The sequence below is a fragment of the Acinonyx jubatus genome, chromosome A2 (assembly GCF_027475565.1).
Source record: "Acinonyx jubatus isolate Ajub_Pintada_27869175 chromosome A2, VMU_Ajub_asm_v1.0, whole genome shotgun sequence".
Classification (NCBI taxonomy): Eukaryota; Metazoa; Chordata; class Mammalia; order Carnivora; family Felidae; genus Acinonyx; species Acinonyx jubatus.
In genome coordinates, this window is record NC_069383.1 from 73,407,973 (window position 1) to 73,428,700 (window position 20,728).

Sequence of the window (20,728 nt, forward strand, 5' to 3'; positions counted from 1 at the left end):
GATTAGATTATGCATTTACATCTACCTTTGTTTTTATGTGGCCATAATGATAACTTGCAGGATAGATAAGGAGAAGCAAGTTGATTAGGAAAAGGGTGTGAGTAGATGAAGGAGGGTAGAGAAAATATGGATGAAAGCTTTCCCTATTTTCTATCCAAAGTAAGTATCAATATTAATTATTTTGCAGGGAACCAGAAAAAAATCAATGGCTGATATCAGAATCTTTTCTGGCAGCATGATAAGCAGATACATGCATGTATTTAGTGTGTGTATACACGTATATGATATGTGTATGTGTGTGGATATGCACACACACAGAGATTGAGCCTCTCTTCCCTCATTCCCCAGGCTTTATATACAGTGCCACTAGGCAAGGGGTTAGGGATTTACACTGTTCATTTTTGGCAATGGACAATGGCATACAGGTTGTATGTGGGACTAGAAAAGCTGCCTTAAGATGCTGTGATTCTGGGCTGTGTTTCAGAGGTCAGAACCAGTAGTAAGATTCTGCAGAGCAGCAACCTTTACTGAGAAGGGCCAGCAGGGGGAGCCACTAAACTGAGAAAATGAAAAGCTGCCTGGAGCTTCAGAAAGCTGTTTGAATATTTAATCAGCGGCTCAACTGCTGAATTAAAAGAGATGGTGTTTCCAAAATATTGTGCAGAGTTTTCAACATGGCAAGGGTTCAGATGGGAAGGAACCGAAATAAATAAAGGACAGCTCTTTGATTTCTACTTAAAGTGAATTCAATTCATCTGCTAGAAGGTAAAGGTCTGGCTTGGGGCGCTTAGCTGCCCATGGAATCATCTGGGAGGCATAAAAACAAACAAACAAACAAACAAACAAACAAACAAACAAAAAACACGTTAAAAAACACAGTAAGGACTGGGACCCACCCCAATGATTCTGATTTAACTGGCTGGCACTGTAGCCTAGGTATGAGGAATTTTCTAAAGCTCCCGGGTGATTCTAATGTCAGCAAGGGCTGGAACTGACTGGTCCAATCTAACCAGGCCATCTCTCACAGGCCCTCGGTTGTTAGATGGTTTACAGATTTTTTTTTTTAAGTCTTCTGCCTGGATCCAAAGGGCCACACAAGATTTTCAGCAGATAAATGAACAGAATAAGCAGCTGGTTGTCAGACAAATTAGAGGAGAACTAAAAAAATAAATTTGACACTATTCCAGAAAACGCTCTTCACTGGAGCATTCTGCATGGAGAGCAGCTCATTTAAAATATATTTTCCTCTAACTAAATTTTCATTCTTCCCCCTCCTCCTTCTCTCCTACTGTTTCTATTCCCTGTCTCCCTAAACCCTGACTCCCTCATGGATTTCACTCTCATCTCAACTGCTTTTCCCTTCTTTTCACTGAGTGATGTTACCGTTGACAAGGCTTCAGCCTGTCAGTCCCCAGCTGTGCACTGTGGGAGCCCCAGTGAAGGAAGTATACGTGCACGCCACGCTGGTCAGGACCCCGCGGGTGGAGGCTGCAGAGGCTGGAGGAGGGCAATGTTGCCAAGCAGATGCAACGCAGTAAGGCTGACTGAAGAAGCAGCGGCATGAAATGTGGAAAAATGAACCCAGGGAGAGGGACCCGGAGGCAGGAGCCCAGATGCTGGAGCCTTGCTACTCAAAACATGGTCCATGAGCGAGCAGCATCAGCACCACCTGCAGAAAGCAGCTCAGGCTCCACTCGCGACCTGACGAATCAGAATCGGTAACTTAACAAGAACCATGGGTGAAATGTGAGAAACGCTGCTTTAAAGAGTACGTTCTACCTGGATTTTTCAACCTAAAAGGCACAAGCAGTAGAGAGGAAATTCTGGTCACAGGTACACCTTCATCCAGAGCACCTAGGTAAGATTATCTGTTCAGGTAGGCTTTGGAAAGGGGGGTGGGTCGTGGGCAACTTCCAGTTCAGCGGTGCTGGCACCTCATCAGGAATTACTGCAGATGACGGTGATTTCATGACTGGCTCGGCATTCTGTGCCTTGGAGCTCATCCCCCACACCTGCTCTCCTGTCCTCACTTTAACAGTCTCCTAGCCTAGGTGTTTCTTATGGCAAGAGGATTAGAATAATTTCTGGAAACAGGCTTAACACAACAATCCACTGATGCTCTTAACTTCAGCTGTAAACTTGAGGCCAGTTAAAATTCTACAATACACACACGTGTCATATATGACACATACCGCAGGCCCAAATTGATCACCTTTTTCTTTTTCTCGAATGAAAGTAGTTTTCCTATTTTCTGAGCATTAACTGTGCACAAAGCAATGTGCTGACTACAGGGAGACACAAAGATGCAAAACTGTAGCTTTTGTCTTCAAAAATGGAGTATTTGGGGGGCACCTGGGTGGCTCAGTCATTTGTGTCCGACTTCGGCTCAGGTCATGATTTCATGGTTCATGAGTTTAAGCCCCTGTGCTGACAACTCAGAGCCTGGAGCCTACTTTGGATTCTGTGTCTCTCTCACTCTCTGCTCCTTCCCCACTCATGCTCTGTCTTTCAAAAATAAATAAACGTTAAGAAATTTTTAAAAATGTAGTATTTTAAATATTCATTTTTATTAAATTACAATTAAAAATGGCAAAGCTACCGAACTGATTTGTAACACTATGAAACTCTGACATCCTTAAGTATGTTTTAGAAGATTACATGCAGATACTGATGACTGCATTTAAGGCCCATCTGGATAATCTAGTTTAATCTCTGTATTTCAAGATCCTTAATATAATCCCATATATAAAAACCTACTTTCCAAATAAGGTAAAATTACAGGTACAGAGATTAGGGTCTGATATTTTTAGGTGTTCCTTATTCAGCCTACTCCAGAGTAAAATTATCATTTACAAAATATTATTTATACCTGATAATCAAAGTGGGTATTTTATATAAACAAGACACACAGTAAAAGAACAAGCTATGGGAACATGTCTACTTTCAGCAATAATAACCTCACGTAAGTTGCTGTACTATTTGCAATTTCACACCTATTAATTGATGAGTTATGACCAACCCAATAAAATAGGACAATATTAGCTGCTTCACAGATGAGAAAACTATACTGCAAAGAAGGTTGATCTGGATAGGTCCCCTAGAAGAGAAAAACAGCACCAGGACACAACCTGGATTTGTATCTGGTGCCCTTCCCACATCATCACTCAGATGCCAGCACATTATTAATAGGTTAATTCATCTCTGTTGACTCTAAAAGAAATTTATGTATGCAAGACCAGCAAAGACCAACAGACCAAAGCTGGGTGCTCAGCCAAGCATCCTCACTAACTGAGCGCTGCTGTGCTCCTGCTGACCCACTGGGCATACCTAGATTGGTTTCAAAGTCAAAGGTATTTCCACACAGCTATTTACTAACAAAACTGATTTTGTCACTCATTCTTATTCCAACCTGACAAAAATAATAGAATTGCTTATTCCTCACACTGAGGAAAAAAGGGTATATTTATTTATTTTTTCTTTCTTTAAACCTAGTGCACAGAATTTTGTTTTAATTAATGTAATAAGCACCTATGAGCTCACCACCCCAGACAAGGACTATAGGTTATTTACCAGCAGCCACATCTAATCCGGTAGCTCAGGCCCCATGCAATCATCCAGCCATTCCCACCTGAGGTAAGTTGCACTTTGAATCATGTTCATTATTCTCTACCTCTTGTTTTTATATCATTCTATTGTCCTTATAAGGATTATAGAGTATTTTTATTTTAATTATTTAAAATTTTATATTCAGGACATAATCCCATAGCTAATCTTTTGGAATTTCTTCCCCCACTTAACATTATATTGCTAAGATTCATCCAGACTCTTGTGTAATTATAATGTTCCTGGCATGTTATTCATCCACTCTCTTACTGATGAGCATTTATGTTATTGATCAGTCTGCCCAGGATTCAGAAAAGAAAACTGCATTAGGTAAAAATGGCAAGGTGAAAGCTTAGCAGTGACCTTTTCCCTTTAGGACTATAAAATTCCTGAATGCAAAAATTAAATATCGGCACCTAAAATGGAATTGTTCTCTAATGGTTTGAGAGCTGCTTGGGACTCACAATATATATGTCCCCAAAGAAATGATTCTCTATGTGGTGGCTGATGCACAGAAGGCTGTTATATTCATAAGAAATCGAAAAAACACTACAGAACCGAACCGGCCCATACACCAGCATTTCCAATAAAAATGCAGCCAGCGTGGCAGCCGCAACTCTTCGTGTAGAGGTGGCCAGGAAGCAGGACAGGGCCCCCGTCCCTGAGACTCCCTAAGCTCTATCTTGCGGCAGCAACTCCGGGGCAGAGGAGAAAGAACGGACTGGCCTGAGGCTTCCGAGCCCAGAGAGGTGCCTGGCTGGAGATGGAGGCCAAGAACGGAAAGGGAGATGTGTGGCTTGAGAGAAGTGACAAACACTGGAAGGGGTATGAGGTGGTCAGAAAGTGAATCATTTTCTCTGCATTTTTTAGCACTGGGTTAATGGGGAGCAACAGCAAGGTGGGGTTTGCAGGCTGCCCGCAGGGTGTCTCTGCCGGGGGACAGGCTTGGATTTCGTTTCTCCTCTCTACCTGTTCACTTCTTCTTTCATGGAGACGCCTTCCTGCGCTTAGAGTGGGGCACTGGAGAGAGAGCCCCTGGAAATGGTGGAGGGCTTTGAAAGGAGGTTTCCCCTCTCCCATGTTGCTGTGTCTGCGGTGGTGGGGAGCAGGAGAGCAGGACAAAGCCTCACACGCTGCACTGGGAGTGAAGGCTGTGCTTCTATTGGAAGTATGTAGGTCAGAGCCTGCCTACCAAAGGAAATCTATACATTTACCTGTTCCAAAAAAAGATGCTGTTATTTTTAGAGCTTTGAATGGGGTATACAGGAATGTGTGAGTTACAACTAAACCTCTGCTAAGTTTACTGGCAGGAAGGCTGTTAAAAAATTTAGGTCAAGATAGTTCTATAGAATGTGCTGCATTTACAGTATTTTATTACGGTTTTTGCAACTGTATATATACTATTTAAGTATCATTAACTATAGTTTAACTATATAGCTATACAATGTAACTACTGAACTATAATTTAACCATGATTTCAAAAAAATATATATATATATAATTATGTATTATTCATAAAAAGTTACTGGGAACCTGTTTTTGCCAAGGACTATGCCAGAAGCTAGGATACAACTATGGAAAAGACAATCCCTGATAAAGGGTGATGTTTATGATCAGCCTATATCCACTGGGCCCCCCAGGCCTACTGCTGGTCAGGAATGCAGTCCCACTCCTACTCTCTTGGCAATTGACATGCAATCCCATAGACTTTCACCTACAAATGGGCTACTGACTTGTAACAGATTCAGTGGGTCAAGAACCGGTATTTAGAATACTGAGGTCAAAATCTGGTATTCATAATCTACAATTAGTAAATTACTTAGAGTTGAAAATGAGGCATCGTCTCAGGAAGCATGCCTGCTACTCAAGTTCTGACAATGCTGGATCTTCCTGACAACCACTGGTACAGTGAGAGAGGGGGGGTTCCGTGGTTCTCTGGACAACACTGAGCTGTGGGTTGGTCACCCACATGGTTAACCAATGTTAAATTGGTTATAAATTTCAATTGCTGTTATGCTTAAGTTTAAATTTTAAACTGGTGTTAATTTAGCTTCATCAGCACCAGCTTAGCTTATTGTGAGCTATCTGGTTAAGTTCACATTATATTTTAATGCACTGATGCATCAATGGTATATCTGGCAATTATTTTCCAATAACTAGAAATTACAACAGTTACGCATTGTGGGTTATATATGAATCAGCCAGAAGATTCATATTAAAGCATATAGATGCCTAATTCCTCCTCACCCCTTAATCAGTTTTTTTTTTCAAACACTTATTGCCATGGACTAAATGTGCCATCTATACCTTCAAAACATCTGGATTAATGCATCAAAAAAACATTGCAAAGGTAGCTTATTATTTTCAGCAAAGGATCGATTTTTCTAAAAGTTAGGGGTCTGGACATTGACATGGTGTGGCCTCCTTAGACTCTCAAGAAGGCAGCATCTCATCCATCATCCCCTCTGTGCTGTGCCCCTGTCATCCTGCTAACAGGCTGCAGGGGACAAAGAACAGCCTTGCAAGACTGCTGGTCAACAAACAGGAGCAAAAAGGCCAGTCTAACCAGGGCGCAAAATCTTCTAATGACCATGTTCACTAAAAAGGTAGGTAACAATCCTTTCGAAAAGCTCACCTAGGTTTTTTAATATTCAGCCACATCTGCCTTACTGTTCCTTATCATTTTGATAGGCTCAGAGGGCAACAAGTTGAGGAACAGAGACTGAGGGTGGTAGGCATTTTTGAAAGATAAAGAATTAGGATTTCTGGCCAATGGCACTGCCACCTGGAGTGCTGTGGACTCATTCTTTTAGTATATATAAAACTCATAAAGGAAAAAAATGCTCACTGCCACTCTTATTTTCCTACATTGCTTTAAAGATAGTGTATAGGCAGTTAGCTCACTCTTAATTGGACAAGGTTGTCCTTGGTAGATGTCTTTCAGACTACATTGTAATTTACAGACAGAGCCATTATGTCTTTCTTTTGCCTACTAGCCTTGTCAAAAGGAGGCAGCAACCATATGATCAAGGTCATCTGCAGTCCCTTAAAGAACCACCCTGGGTCCAAGAACCAGATACATCATCTTCAGCACTGTTTTCACCTCATGTACCATGCTTGCATAAGTGCAATTTAATGAGACCGAAGTCCTAACACTCACTGTCTTCTACTAAGTTATTCACTGTGTAAGCCTTAAACCACCTCCTACTTGAACTGGTGAGCATGGTTTCCCCAAGATGCCACTGAAAATTTATTTTTCTATCTTTGGACAATCCTTTGGTAGACACCCATCTCCTCCTTAATAGGTGGTTCTGTCGTTGAATTCGGAATTAAGAGATCTGAACAAAGTGGTGGGTACAACTAGAGTACGGTGCAAGGCAATTCAGATTTGTTATAGTATGTTCATAATATGTAACAGAATCTGATCCTCTTATTAACATGCACTATGAAAAGCTTAGTTACTAGATTAGAAACAAATACTTTGAAAACACACAGACCCTCCCACCCCTGACCAAGAAGACATCACTTTTTGAAGATGATGCCAGTGGTGATGCAAATGAGCACCTCAAACACCTCAAGACATATATCCCCAGTTCTTAACTTACTTTAAAATCATTCAAAATTGCATTTGAGGCCAGGCTACACTGTGTTTGGAGTGAAGGGAGGGTAGAAAACTCTTAGCTGGCTGGGTAGAAGGAATGTGCACAAATATGGGCTTCAGAGGGGCATACATGGAAGATGAGAACATTAAGTACTCAGGTTGCTACTAAACTAGGAAGAGGTATTTGGAGAGTGCCAGAAACTGGGAATATAATCCTAATATGATGAGTGAACTCATTTCTTCCTTATCCTTGATAACCTCTGTGTGTCACGTGTTTACCCCATTTACCTCTGAAGATAGTAGTCACATCACACGATACAAGACAATCCATCACATGAAATTAGTTAACTAATTAGCTATACTGCTCAGTGATTAACAGACTGTCCACCAGATCTGGGCTTAGGTGTTGGTCTGTCATTCACATACCAACCACAGGATCTTGGTAGGCACAATGACAAGAGTGTGGCCTCTGAGACCAATCTATCTGCACTCAAATCCCAACTGAAATATTTTGAAAGCTGTAATTTAACCTCTTTTATTCTAGTTGACTTCCCCATGCCTCAGTTTCCTCTGTTAAACAGGGATAACAGTGCCTACCTCTTTGGGTTGTTGGTCAGAAAACGAGATAAGGTTAATACATGTAAAGTACTTAGCATACCATGTGACACATGACAGTGAATGTTAGCTGCTACTGCTATCATCACTATCATCATAATCATTATCATCCTGATGTGTTGTTTTGCTTCTCTCAGATACACTTTCCTGTTACAGTTATGGGATAGTAACAACACCTATTTCACAACACTGTGAGAGTTAAATGAGGTAATGCATAAAAGATAATTACCATGGTGCTTTGTTAGTTAACAGTAATAGTAACAGTAGTAATAATAATAAAATAATTTGTCTAGGCATTTCCCCATTGTGGGTTCTATTCAGAAACCTTTATGTCCTTGTGACTATTTAGCATCTTTGAGAAATCTAGTTTCTAAGCCAAAATATGACTTAAATTTTTTTCTGATTTATTCCATAGACTCATCCTGTCCATTTATAATCCCATCAGGAGTGTGAGAGTGCTCGTTCAGTTTTGCCAGGAGTAGGAATGATCCTTTTGAAAAATTTTCCCTGAATGATTATAAGTGTTGTGGAAGCTCTGAAAATCAGCTGTCTGGGAACACCACCACCACCACCACTGTGACCAACAAAAATCAAACCGGAAGTTTAGCCCCCAACAATATAGGAAGCAGATTCATGGAGCAGATGCACTTGTTATGAAAACAGTAAATCATGTGTACTGATAAATGAATGAGACTTGATAAGGACATCGTATCCTACTGTGTGAGAAGGTGGTGCTGTAATGTGAAAAATATAATCTCATGAAGTACGTTGTGTCCTCAAAAGGACAAGGGGATCAATAAAAAACACAGTTCGCATACTCCCAGCAAAAAACCAGGTGTTAGCACTTCTGAAGGATTTGGTTGTTTCATGAGATGAAAAATGTCTACTTCGAGGCCTTAAAATATTGATGCCCTAAAGAGTTCTTCCCTACTGCCACACAGCATCCGTCTTAGAACAGATCATGGTGAGAGGCTCCAGAGGCGAAGGGAATAAGTTAAGGGGATGCTGCTTCTCACTGTGCAGGAAATAATTCTTCTTAAGAGGCCATATATCAGTCCAGAAAAAGCTGACAAGCTTTTTAAAAAATACAACAGAAACAAACTAAAAGCGATTCATTCCTGTCATCTTCTTTACATCTTGAACTCAAATTAAAAAAAAAAATTGCCAATAAAAATATACAAGTCTGTGTGTCTTATAGTAACTAGGTATCCATATCTGCATGTGTATAAATTCCAGTGTAATCCCCAGAGATCTCCTATGACATAAGTAATGGTAACATGTTTGCCTCTGGAGAGTGAAACCTGGTGCTGGGGTACCAGGGTAAGAGATGTGGTTATATTTTTTCCATTATGTACTGTTTGAGCTTTAAAAAAATTATGCATGTTTTAATTGTTTTTTAAAAATTCATGATAACTATGTAAATAAATAGATATATAAAATGTATTGGGACATTTGGTGACATCTGTACACATTTTTTTGTAGTCACAATTGGGGGAGGGCTCGTCACTGGTAGTTAGCAGATGGAGACCAAGTCTGCTGTTAAACAGCCTACAATGCAGAGGACAGCCCCCTACAACCAAGAATATCCAGCTCAAAAGGTCAACAGTGCTGCTGTTGAGAAAACTCTAAATGATGGACCCTTACATACAGAACATAAACACTCAGAGTATGAATTATATAAACAACTACTACAGTGGACTCTTGGCTCCTTATCACTCCAGACAGAGTATATCATCCAAAGAGACAGGACATGGAGTTGATCTACAGACCCAACACCTCCCACTCTCAAGCAGTTTCCTGCCTGCTTGGGGAGAAGCAGTTTTCATCAGTGGCTCTTGGCAGGGGAAGCAGTAACAGCAAGATCTGGACCCTTCCTGTTGCGTCAAGCACCTTGGAGAGATGACCATAAGGTCCTCTCTTCATGGGCCTGTGTGGGTGGGAGAGGGCAATCAGGAGCTGCATTGTTCCAATTATTCTTGTTTAAACAAGTCTGGTTAAAAGCCATTCACACACTACATCTCAAATACAGAACTAGCAGCTGTATTCAAACTTTGTATTATAATCCGGTCGCACCATCCAATTGTTTATTTGAGACCACAGGCTTCAATTAAGTTAGGGGACAGTATGGTGATCAAAGGAGAAAAGTTTCTTACAAATCAGTATTTGTTTAGAGGGTCTTGTGTCCTTCCAAAGATTCCTTGTCAAGGCAACACACAAAACTTCAAATAATGAAGTACTTCATGGCTTTTGCACTGATGACAACATAAAGGAAGAATGACTCTTGCCTCCTTGAACCATATCATCTATTTAGCTTAATTTCAACTTGTCCTGATATTATGCTTTCCTTTTTTTAGTCAGTGATATTTTTATCCGTGTTTAATTTTGCATTATACTGTATTATAACAAAATCATAAAATGTTTGAGCTAAAAGGGATCTTAAAAAATCACCTAACAAAATCCTCACATTTTATAGATAATAAAAATAGCTACTCAGATACACATTTCTCTGTAGTCGGTATTGTTCTAAGTGATTTCCTTCTATTAATTCCTTTAATCCTCAAAACCATCTGATGATGTAGATATCACTACAGTCACTCCCATTTTACTGATGAGGAAATGGAGACACAGAGAGATTAAGTATGCCACATGTTCTGGCAGAAAGAATTCTAAGATGACCTTCAATTAATCATGCCCTTGTATAAACCTCTCTGACTGAATGCAGGCAGAAACTGTGACTTGCTTCTAGTCCACGGTATGTGACAATGGAGATGGGAGGAAAGTCATTCTCATGGTTATGCTATGCTATGCTATGCTATGCTATGTTATGTTATGTAAGACTATCCTGGTAGACTGGAGAGAGAGTAGACTGGAGAGAGATTCTCCCACTGGCCTTGAAGAAGCAAGCTGCCATGTTGTGAGAGGAACTACAAGGAAACCACAAGGCAAGGAACTATGGGGGTCTCTACTACCAGAGAGCAGCCCCTGGCTCACAGCAAGAAAGTGAGGACATATTTCCTACCATCATAAGGAACTGAGTTCTGCCAACTATCACATGGAATTGAAAGAAGATCCCAAGCTCCAGAAAGGAATACAGTCTGAGCCAACACCCAGACTCCAGCCTTGTGAAACCATGATCAGAGCTAAGCGTGCCTGGATTCCTGCCCCACACAAACTGTGAGGTAACAGATATATGTAATTTGAAGGCACTAAGTTTGTGGGAATTTGTTATGCAGCCATGGAAAAATGATAGACATGTCCAGGGTCACAAAGCAAATAAAAGCAAGAGCAGAATTCAAACTCTGATGGTCAGGCTCTGCTATCCATCCCCACAAACATAACCACAAAGAACAGATCATTAATAGTGACATCTCTGGGGCAGAGAGAGGTGAATTATTTTACTTACCCTATGTAATCTCCCTTCCTTGCACTTTTTACACTCTGACATATTACACACTCATGAATGCATGCACACACACACACACACACACACACATATTTACTGTATATCTCTGACCAGCACATGAGATCTGTATGGGCAAGGATTTCCAACAATTTTGTTCACTGTTATGGTCCCAATCACCTAGAACAATGCCTGGTACCAAGTATATGGTAAAATTATTTTTTTTTAATTTTATTATTTTTAAAAATGTTTATTTATTTTGAGAGAGAGAGTGTGTGTGTGAAAGTGAGCAGGGGAGGAGTAGAGAAAGAGACAGAGTCCCAAGCAGGCTCTGTGCTGTCAGCACAGAGCCCAACGCAGGGCTTGAACTCATGAACCGTGAGATCATGGCCTGAGCTGAAATGAAGAGTTGGATGCTTAACTGACTGAGCCACCCAGGTGCCCCACCCAATGTGGGGCCCGAACTCACAACCCTGAGATCGAGTTGCATGCTCCACTGACTGAGCCAGCCAGGCACCCCTGGTAAAATTATTTGTTGAATGCCATGAATGAATGTAATCATGGAGAAGCTGTGGCTTGGAGACTTGCTCAAAAGTCCTCATTAGTTAGTGGCAAAGCCAGATGTGCTGATTATATTACTAATCTTAATTCTTCACCCCTTCCTAGAACTGCACCCTCTGCCATATGACTTTGCACTTCTTTTATGGCGCTTTGACTTGTTTTGCCAAGGAATGGGGTGGGACGAAAGGGGTGGTTGCAAACTTAGGAGGTAGCACATGTTTCCATTCACCCTTCTTGCTCTTCTGTCATTGCCAGAGAAAAGCATGCCCTGATTAGCCCACTGGTCCAAGGAGAGTGATAAATATGTAGAGCAAATGTGGACTCAACCTATAGATGATGAGCTGTGCATATATCAGCCAGCCCCAACTAACCCATGAGAATTTGAAAGAATAAACAATTGTTGTAAGCTGCTGAATTTTGAGGTGGTTTGCTATATAGCATTAAGATGGAATAGGAAGAGTTCTTTGCAGTCCTAGTCCACCTGAGGTCTTATTAACATGGAATTTCACAGCAGTGATGTTCGGGGGAAGAAATCCCTAAAGTAGTGGAGAAAGATATAATTAGCGCCTTAATAGTCCTTTTGTTGACTATAGGATGCTTCGTAACTATTATGCTAAAAGCAGTTTTTAGGACAGAACATACCAAAGATCATAATTCTGCTAAAATAACAAAACTAACACATAAATGCACTCCTGAAATAAGGCATTACAAAAAATTATACAAGATTAAAGGGAGAATGGAGGTGTGAATTGGAGCCAGAAGTTCAATAGCTAAGAAAGCCCAGGTCAATATAGAGCTGACAATGGTTAATCATCTACTTTCAAGATCTGAAAAGACTAAAAAGGGTTTGAATTTTTGTAGCCTGCAGTCTCTGACTATACTTTAAAATACAGTATTATTGTCCATAATTCAGTCAAAATTGAAAATAGATCAAAGCCAGGTCTATTTGGTGTAATTTTCCCTGGGTAAGAGTATAGAAAGAGCGTCAAAGCTTAATATCAGCGACATGAAAGAGGAAGTTCCATGAAGCTATTAGTTGGATGGAGCTGTCCATTCACAGAGTTGAGCCAGCCCCCTGGGACTGATGCAGAAAATGTGGGTAGAAGTAGGCTTAGCACAGAGGCTGCTCCCTCTATGCTAATAAGAACAGCAGAGTTATTCTCACCTATTGGGGCTACCATATGCCAGGCTCCTTCTACTAGAAACTCTTTTTATATACAGTATCTACAGTGATCATAATGATCCTAACAAGTTAGGTACTCTTGTGTTCATGATATGGACAAGGCTCAGAAAGGGAAGTTTATTGCAGAAGACAAACAGCTAGTACATGGGAGAATGAGAGAGAGTTCTGACCACCAAGGCCAAGGTTCTTTCTGCAACATCATGGTGCTTCGTGGGTTTCTGAACAAAGACAGTTTCCTTTCCTTTCTGTTTCTTCTGGTTTCTTTTGTAATGAGGATTTCAAATTTATCCAGTCTGTATCTATTCATCAAAATGTCATGAACTATATAGTAGATTTACTCAGAAATACCACTGTCCCCATTGCCACTGTATAGGAAACACTGTCATATTTACTTGTTTACTCTTTGTCAGCAAAACCTCTGGCTGAGACAAAGCCAATCTAATTTGGTTTCATCCAAGCCCTGGGATTAGATGAAGTTGGTTAGCAGCACCGTTCTTTAGTTATGGAAATAATCTGGAAAGCTGTCTAGCTTTTGCACACTGGTGGCCCTGTAATTCAAAATGCTCTGTTATCTCTGTGTACAGATTCACTTACTCACGGAACAAGAGTAATAATAGAATACACTAGTTTGGCTCTTCTAACAGAGCTCTTTGAAGGCAGAGCCTTTCCAGAAGCGCTGACACTCATCTATCATAACACATTGCCCATGTGCCCTGCTTATGTCAAGCAGAAACATGTATTCAAGCAGCTGAAGTGATCAATAATAGCAATACACAGACCAACTGTCCAGCATTGGAGGAAGCATCACCAAGCATATAGCCTACTGCTGAGCGGAAAGTTTACATGAAAGCTGGCCAGGTAGTTAATTTCTCATTTTAAAAGGGCTCTTCTCAGGGCTACTGTGGTGGCTCAGTCAGTTAAGCATCCGACTTTGGCTCAGGTCGTGATCTCTCAGTTCATGAGTTCAAGCCCCATATCGGGCTCTGTGCCCCCAGCTCAGAGTCTGGAGCCTGCTTTGGATTCTGTGTCTCCCTCTCTCTCTGACCCTCCCCTGCTCACACATGCTCTCTCTTTCTCAAAAATAAATATTAAAAAAATTAAAAGGGCACTTCTCTCTACAAACTTTAACTTTCAACTGAAAAAATTGTTATTAAAATATCATATGTAAATAGCAAAACAATAATTAAAAGTGTGTGCATGTGTATACATATGTACACACACACACACACACACACACACACACACACACACACACATATGCAGTATATAAGAGTATTCGATAACAAGTGAGTCTGTTAGTATAGCCCCAGTCCTGAACTCTTTAGGAAAAACACCATCTACAAATGCTCTGTGCACTACCTGGACATCATATCATGTCCATTTGTTCAGCCATTCTCTCTTCCTTCCACTAATGGACACTTAGGCCCATTTTGTACTTTCCTTTTTCCTTTTACATATCTTGAAAATCTTTCCATATTGGAGAAAACAGTGGGGTATAAAGTCTTAGGTCAGTCTCTTTTGAAAAGTAGAATATATCACACTCAGAACTATTAACTTCAGAGCAAACAGACCTGAGTCCTTAAACCACTTTTTCTCATTACAAATGGATTCCAGCAGATAAAGTGAAGAAAGGAAACATCACTGGGGACCTAAGAACAGACAAACAAGAGTCCCATCGGGATTCAGACTGCCTTCTTCTTTGATATAGGGATTGTGTTTCTGATTTCCTTTTCCTCTTTTTCTTAACAGGAACAATAGGCATATTGACGTTTGTGGGAGGCTTTAACAAAGGTCCCTTATAGGTCACTTTCTGTGCCTCTACAGTACTGGTGCATGTGAAGTTAGTACAGACAATGCTTTGTTTAGTTTTGTTTGAAAGTTTGGCAGATAGAAAAAAAAAAGCCATTCGCGCACCCCCCCCATTCCACCTATAGAATCTAGTTTCTAAAACCTTAAAACTTGCCATAAATGATGAACATAACGGGCATCTAGCATACATAGTAACATAGGATGTACCGCAGCAGGGCCCAAGATAAACGATTTGTTATTCAGGTTTCAAACTCACCCTGCAATTCTGCTTCTGACCTGGATTGCAAATCTCTCTGCAGGTACTTACTGAAGATCTGATAGGACAGGGGACTCGGTTAGGTGGGCTGGGAGGAACAATAAAAATGCACAACATTTCAACAGAGGGTGACAGTCCAGGTGGGGTCATGTGGCACATGTTAAACAATTAGAGTATAATCTCTGAGGAATAAAATTAATACATGTAAATATCCATCCAGGTGACTGTACCACCTATGATAATGGCTTGATGGACTTTCAGCAATGCTTGAGAGCATGTTTGGAATAGTCTGCCTTAAAAACGAGTGATACACAAAATTCAGTACTAGAGGCCTGAAGGGCTGCCAGGAATCATGGTAAAATGAGAGGCATGTGTAAAAAAATGACTGGTAGAAACATGCTAGAGTATTATGCTTTTGCCAGCAGAGAAAACACATCAGGTGTCAAATAACTGCCAAACTATAGTTCACAAGAACAGAAGCTCTAACCTTTAGGCATGGTTCTGCAGGTGGAGATTTGGCTAGAGGGCTGCTTTTTCCACAGGCGGCTCCCTGTGGCTCCCCCCAGGATCCTCCAATGTGATACTAGCAGGGGTCTATTTATTTAATGATGGTTAGGATAGGCATTGCTCAATTTAGGTCAGTAATCTATTTCTGAAAAGCCAAAGTTCTGCATGAAAATGCTAATTGGGAGCCTATTTCTCAGTACATATGTACTTACTTAATTTATTAAAAAAATTTTTTTCAACGTTTATATTTGAGAGAAAGAGGCAGAGTGTGAGTGGGAAAGGGGCAGAGAAGGAGACACAGAATCAGAGGCAGGCTGCAGGCTCTGAGCTGTCAGCACAGAGCCCAATGTGGGGCTTGAACCCACGAGCTGCGAGACCATGACCTGAGCTGAAGTTGGACACTCAACTGACTGAGCCACCCAGGTGCCCCAATTTATTTATTTGTTTAAACTGAAGTACGGTTGACACATGATGTCACATTAGTTTCAGGTGTATAATATAATGATTTCACAAAGCGATACATTTTGCTATGCTTACCACAAGCGTAGCATCTGTCACCATGCAATGCTAGTGCAATACCACTGACTATATTTCCAGTTACTTAAAAATTTTTTAAGTTTATTTACTTATCTTGAGAGAGAAAGAGAGTGAGCACAAGTGGGGGAGGGGCACAGAGAAGGAGAGACAGAATCTCAAGCAGGTTCCACACCACCAACACAGAGCCTGATGCGGGGCTCGAACTCACCAACCATGAGATCATGACCTGAGCCAAGATCAAGAGTTGGACATTTGACCAACCGTGCCACCCAGGTGCCCCTATTTCCAATTACTTTAAATGGGAGAAATTTTTATATGCTACATGTCAACCCAAACCCCCCACCAATTTCTTAAAATGTACTTAAAACACAGTAATCTGCTAATATATGTAACCAACTTTTATTTTAGGATACTTCATGTAAAAGCAAGCAAATGTTTTACAGGATATTCATATGTATTTTTGTATGTAAACACAGAACTGAATCTTACCTACACATTCCATGAAATAAGGTATACAAAATCTGGCTGGAAAAAATAAATAAATAAAACTGTCCACTGGGAAGAGAAATGCTGCTGGGTGTATCTGCAATTATTGTGAGCAATACTGGGTGCAGATGGCATATAGGATAAGTGAGTAAGGAGGAATTAGTAAAGGAAGAGCTTCCTGAGGCTGCAGACCCCATAGCAGCAAGGAATGTACATAACATGGATAAGGGAGTGAAAAAAGCAGGGAGTGCCTTGAGGAAGGAGTGATGGCCTGGAGAGAAAAAAGAGATAAAGAATGAGCTTGGTAAATAGGAGGCCTTGGTGAGGAGTAACACCAGATTTGATAAAAACAATGGGCGAGTGAGTTTGAGTAAGATGAGAAGAGATCAAGGTGCTGGGACTTCACCTAATGTAGGAAGACAACAAGCAAGAGCACAAATAGACTGAGGCAAAGTCAAATGACTCAGGACACAGAACGTTCTTTGTTGGGTGAAGACAGCATGCTAGAAGGGAAATACACTAAGTATATAAATAAAGATTAGTGACAGTGAATAGGACTTCAAAAACTTAGTTTCAAGGATTATGAGTTTTAATATGAATAAGAAACAAACTGAAGACTTTGACAACTGAAACGAGCTATCACAGTTGCCCCAGTCAACAGTGAATCATTATACATGGTTGACTTCTACAGCTGGGCAAGCGGGCACTCAGGAACTAGCACCTGAGCCAGGCTGTCCCCTCACACATTCCAGGGCACACACCACAGCGGAATTTAACATTTACATCTCAAATCAAATGTCTGTGTTTGTAACCATAAAAACAACTAACCTTCATTAGTAGTAACTTAGCTTAATTAAGACAATTAACCTAAGGTAAGTTTGTCTAAAATATTAGTTTCTTTTATGCTTAAAAATCCATACACTTGGTTAGTATAACTGCCACTAATATATCACTTTTAGTCTGATGACAACATATGGTCTTCTAATAAAGAGGAGGAAAACAAAATTTTCATCATTGTATGCAATGGCATATTTAACGCTAAAGAGTTGGTTAACATTTATAAAAAATCTTGGAAGGGGGCACTTGTGTGGCTCAGTGTGGTTAAGCATCTGACTCTTGATCCCAGCTCAGGCCTTGATCTCACGGTTGTGAGTTCAAGACCTACAATGGTCTCCACGCTGGGTGTGGAGCCTACTTAAAATATAAAAAGTAAAAAAAAAAAAATTAAAAATCTTGGAAAAAGGACATGGGCTAAAACATCATCTAAACACGATCTTATGTTTTGACTCCAAAAAAAAAAAAAAAAAAGAAATTCATAAAGTAATCTCTATTTCTGTTCCAGATTACCTTTGTGTTTCAGTTTTCCCATGTGTATGGTGAAGTGTTAAATTACGAAAGGGAAAATCCCTGAAATATAAACTAATCTGAGGAAGAAAGGAGCGTCAAATGGTGGACAGCATCACATAAACAAAACAAAGGAAGTTGTTTTGCAGTTAAATTATGTTCTCTGCTTCCCTAAGCCCAACTGTCCTCATACCAGGGTAATGAGTATTATAACTTGGGTCACCTCATGTGTGACTTCAAAAATCAGTGTTGGATTCTAATAAAGTTTAGTGATAGAGCCAGCAGAAAGACAAGAAGTGTCATTTAGTGTGATGTCTTAAGGTTCTAATATCTTGACAACTAACAAAAATGTCATCTGCTTAAACACCAGAAGAGTTTATGTGTGATACTCTCAGCACATCTGTAACTATACAAGAAAATAAAATTAGGTCACCTACTTTTCAGTCCAATTTTCCAATTTTGAATAGTTATTTCACTAGTCACACAGATTTATGCAGGGCTGAACACACTCTAGCATTCTCTACTTTGCAGTGCTAACCCTCTTTAGATTGAGTCTTAATTATATGTTACCTCAAATTAACTTTGTTATATAAAGTTTGTTATTATTATAGTCAGACACGAAGATTCTCCTAACTCAGAACCACCTTTTCTTACCTCAAGGCAAATCAAGGAGAGGAAACAGGAATGAAAACACAAGGATAATGAGACTGTGTTCTAGATAAAGATCTTTCCTTAAAAACATTGGTACATTGATAGGATAAGAAAATAGGTTTCAACCAGGCTGGAGTTATTTATGAAGAACAGAAGCTCAGAGTAGGCCAGAGTAACATTTTAAAAGAAAAAGAAAAAAGGTCTCCTGTGGAAAATAACCTAGCAGTTTCCTTTGATGATTTCTACAATGTCGTTCTTTAAACTTGACTCAGTTTCTGGGCTTATAAAATTTTGAGAGGCATAGGTAAAATAAAATACAAAGAAGTTTTAATAAATGGTGGAAGCCAGTAGATGTAAGCAAAGAATAATTCGCTGTCAGAAAGCAAGACTCGAAGTAGAAAGGGTGAAAAATCGATTCGTTCAACAATAGCTGATGTGTAGGCATCTAACTACCCATAGAACAAATCAGGAGTTCTGCTAAGACCTCCCTGAGGGAGGCACCGGACAGAAACCCAGGAAGAGGAAATAAAAGGAGTAAAGGAAGAAGGGAATTTGGGTTTTGTTGACTTTAAATCTGAGCGTGTGTTTGGAAACTTCTGGGGTTGTGAAGACTTGATGTCTCTCCTACTGGCTTTGATATATCAAGTTGAGAAGCAAGAATTTAACACCGTTGGGGAGTTCGAGGCACATGTTGGGCTCTGTGCTGACAGCTCAGAGCCTGGAGTCTGCTTCAGATTCTGTGTATCCCTCTCTCTCTGCCCCTCCCCTGCTTGCACTGTGTCTCTCTCTCTTTCTCTCTAAAATAAATAAACATTAAAAAAATAATAAAAAAAGAAAGAAGTAAGAATTTAACCAATTCATGCCCATGTAATTGCTGCTATTTGGCAATGCAGGAAGAAGGTAAATTCAGAAGCATGGGTGCCCTGAGTGACTGGCCAGGGCATGTAGCAAACCACGAAATCCCAGGAAAGCCCTGCTCAGAAATGCTCTGTTGTCTGACATGTATTACTTACTGTCACACCCTCTCAGCGAGTTGTATGTTTTTCTTTCACTTACACACCACCCATTTACTTATATGTATGTGTGTGTGACACACAAATACATGCACATACGTGACTCTATATTCATTCTTGAAAAATATTTATTACATACCTAGCAGCATGCTGAATGCTGGGGGTGGGGGGCATGAAGAAACAGTCACAACTTCCAGCCAAGATCAAGTAAGAAAGACCAAACTTACCCTCCTGGCTGTAACAACTACAACACCAATGAAAACATGAAATAATGTAATAATGATTCTCAACTATTTAAATATCAGGCAATGACAGACAGTGATTCCTGAGAGATGGGAAATACAATGAAATCTATTATTGATCCAATTTATTGCCTGGAGAAAATTTTGGGTCACGATGAAAAGAGGGGGAAAAAACAACAGAGCAAACTTCAGTTAAGTACTGATCAATACAGGGGCACCTGAATGACTCTGTCAGTTGAGTGTCTGATTTCAGCTCAGGTCATGATCTCACAGATTGGGAGTTCGAGCCCCGTGTTGGTCTCTGTGCTGACAGCTCAGAGCCTGGAGCCTGCTTCAGAGTCCATGTCTCCCTCTCTCTCCTGCCCCTAACACACTTGCATTCTGTCAATCTCTCTCTCTCTCTCTCTCTCTCTCTCTCTCTCTGCCCCTAACACACTTGCATTCTGTCAATCTCTCTCTCTCAAAAATAAACATTAAAAAAAATTTTAAGTACTGATCAATACATAAAATTAAGGAAAATACTCAATGCTAGAGAAAGAATCACCCAAACAATTAGAGGAAACAATGCCCAGAACTCATGCAAAGTTGAGAAAAGGAAATATTTCTGATAGCCAGAAGGAAAACCTCAAAATTCACAAGGCATGTTTACAGTACTAAGAATGACCTTGCTTCAGTATTGGAGAAAAACTCACCATAGGCTAAATGTAGCTTGAGTCCTGCTATCAAAACTTAAAAGCAAGATCTGAAATGATGAAACTATTTCAAGTAATTTGACCATGTCATAGAACAAGCTGAAGAATGTTTTGGAATATAAAAACATACAAGATCTGGCAAGAAAAAATGTATGGCATTGAGTAAAAAATGACCAGGCACACAAAGAAGGAGGAAGATATAACTATAATGAGATGAAAAAAACAATT

At 40.2% G+C, this 20,728-nt stretch overlaps 1 protein-coding gene and 1 long non-coding RNA gene across 8 annotated transcripts in view; one reads left to right on the plus strand and one right to left on the minus strand.

Moving 5' to 3' along the window:
• CDK14 (cyclin dependent kinase 14) overlaps positions 1-20,728 on the minus strand; it is a 599,181-nt gene that overhangs the window by 164,154 nt on the left and 414,299 nt on the right. The gene's annotated exons all lie outside the window — the stretch shown is intronic.
• LOC113603030 (uncharacterized) lies at positions 1,063-10,320 on the plus strand. Its single transcript, XR_003424562.2, has 2 exons — positions 1,063-1,858; positions 8,235-10,320. It is a non-coding gene; the product is annotated as an uncharacterized LOC113603030 (long non-coding RNA).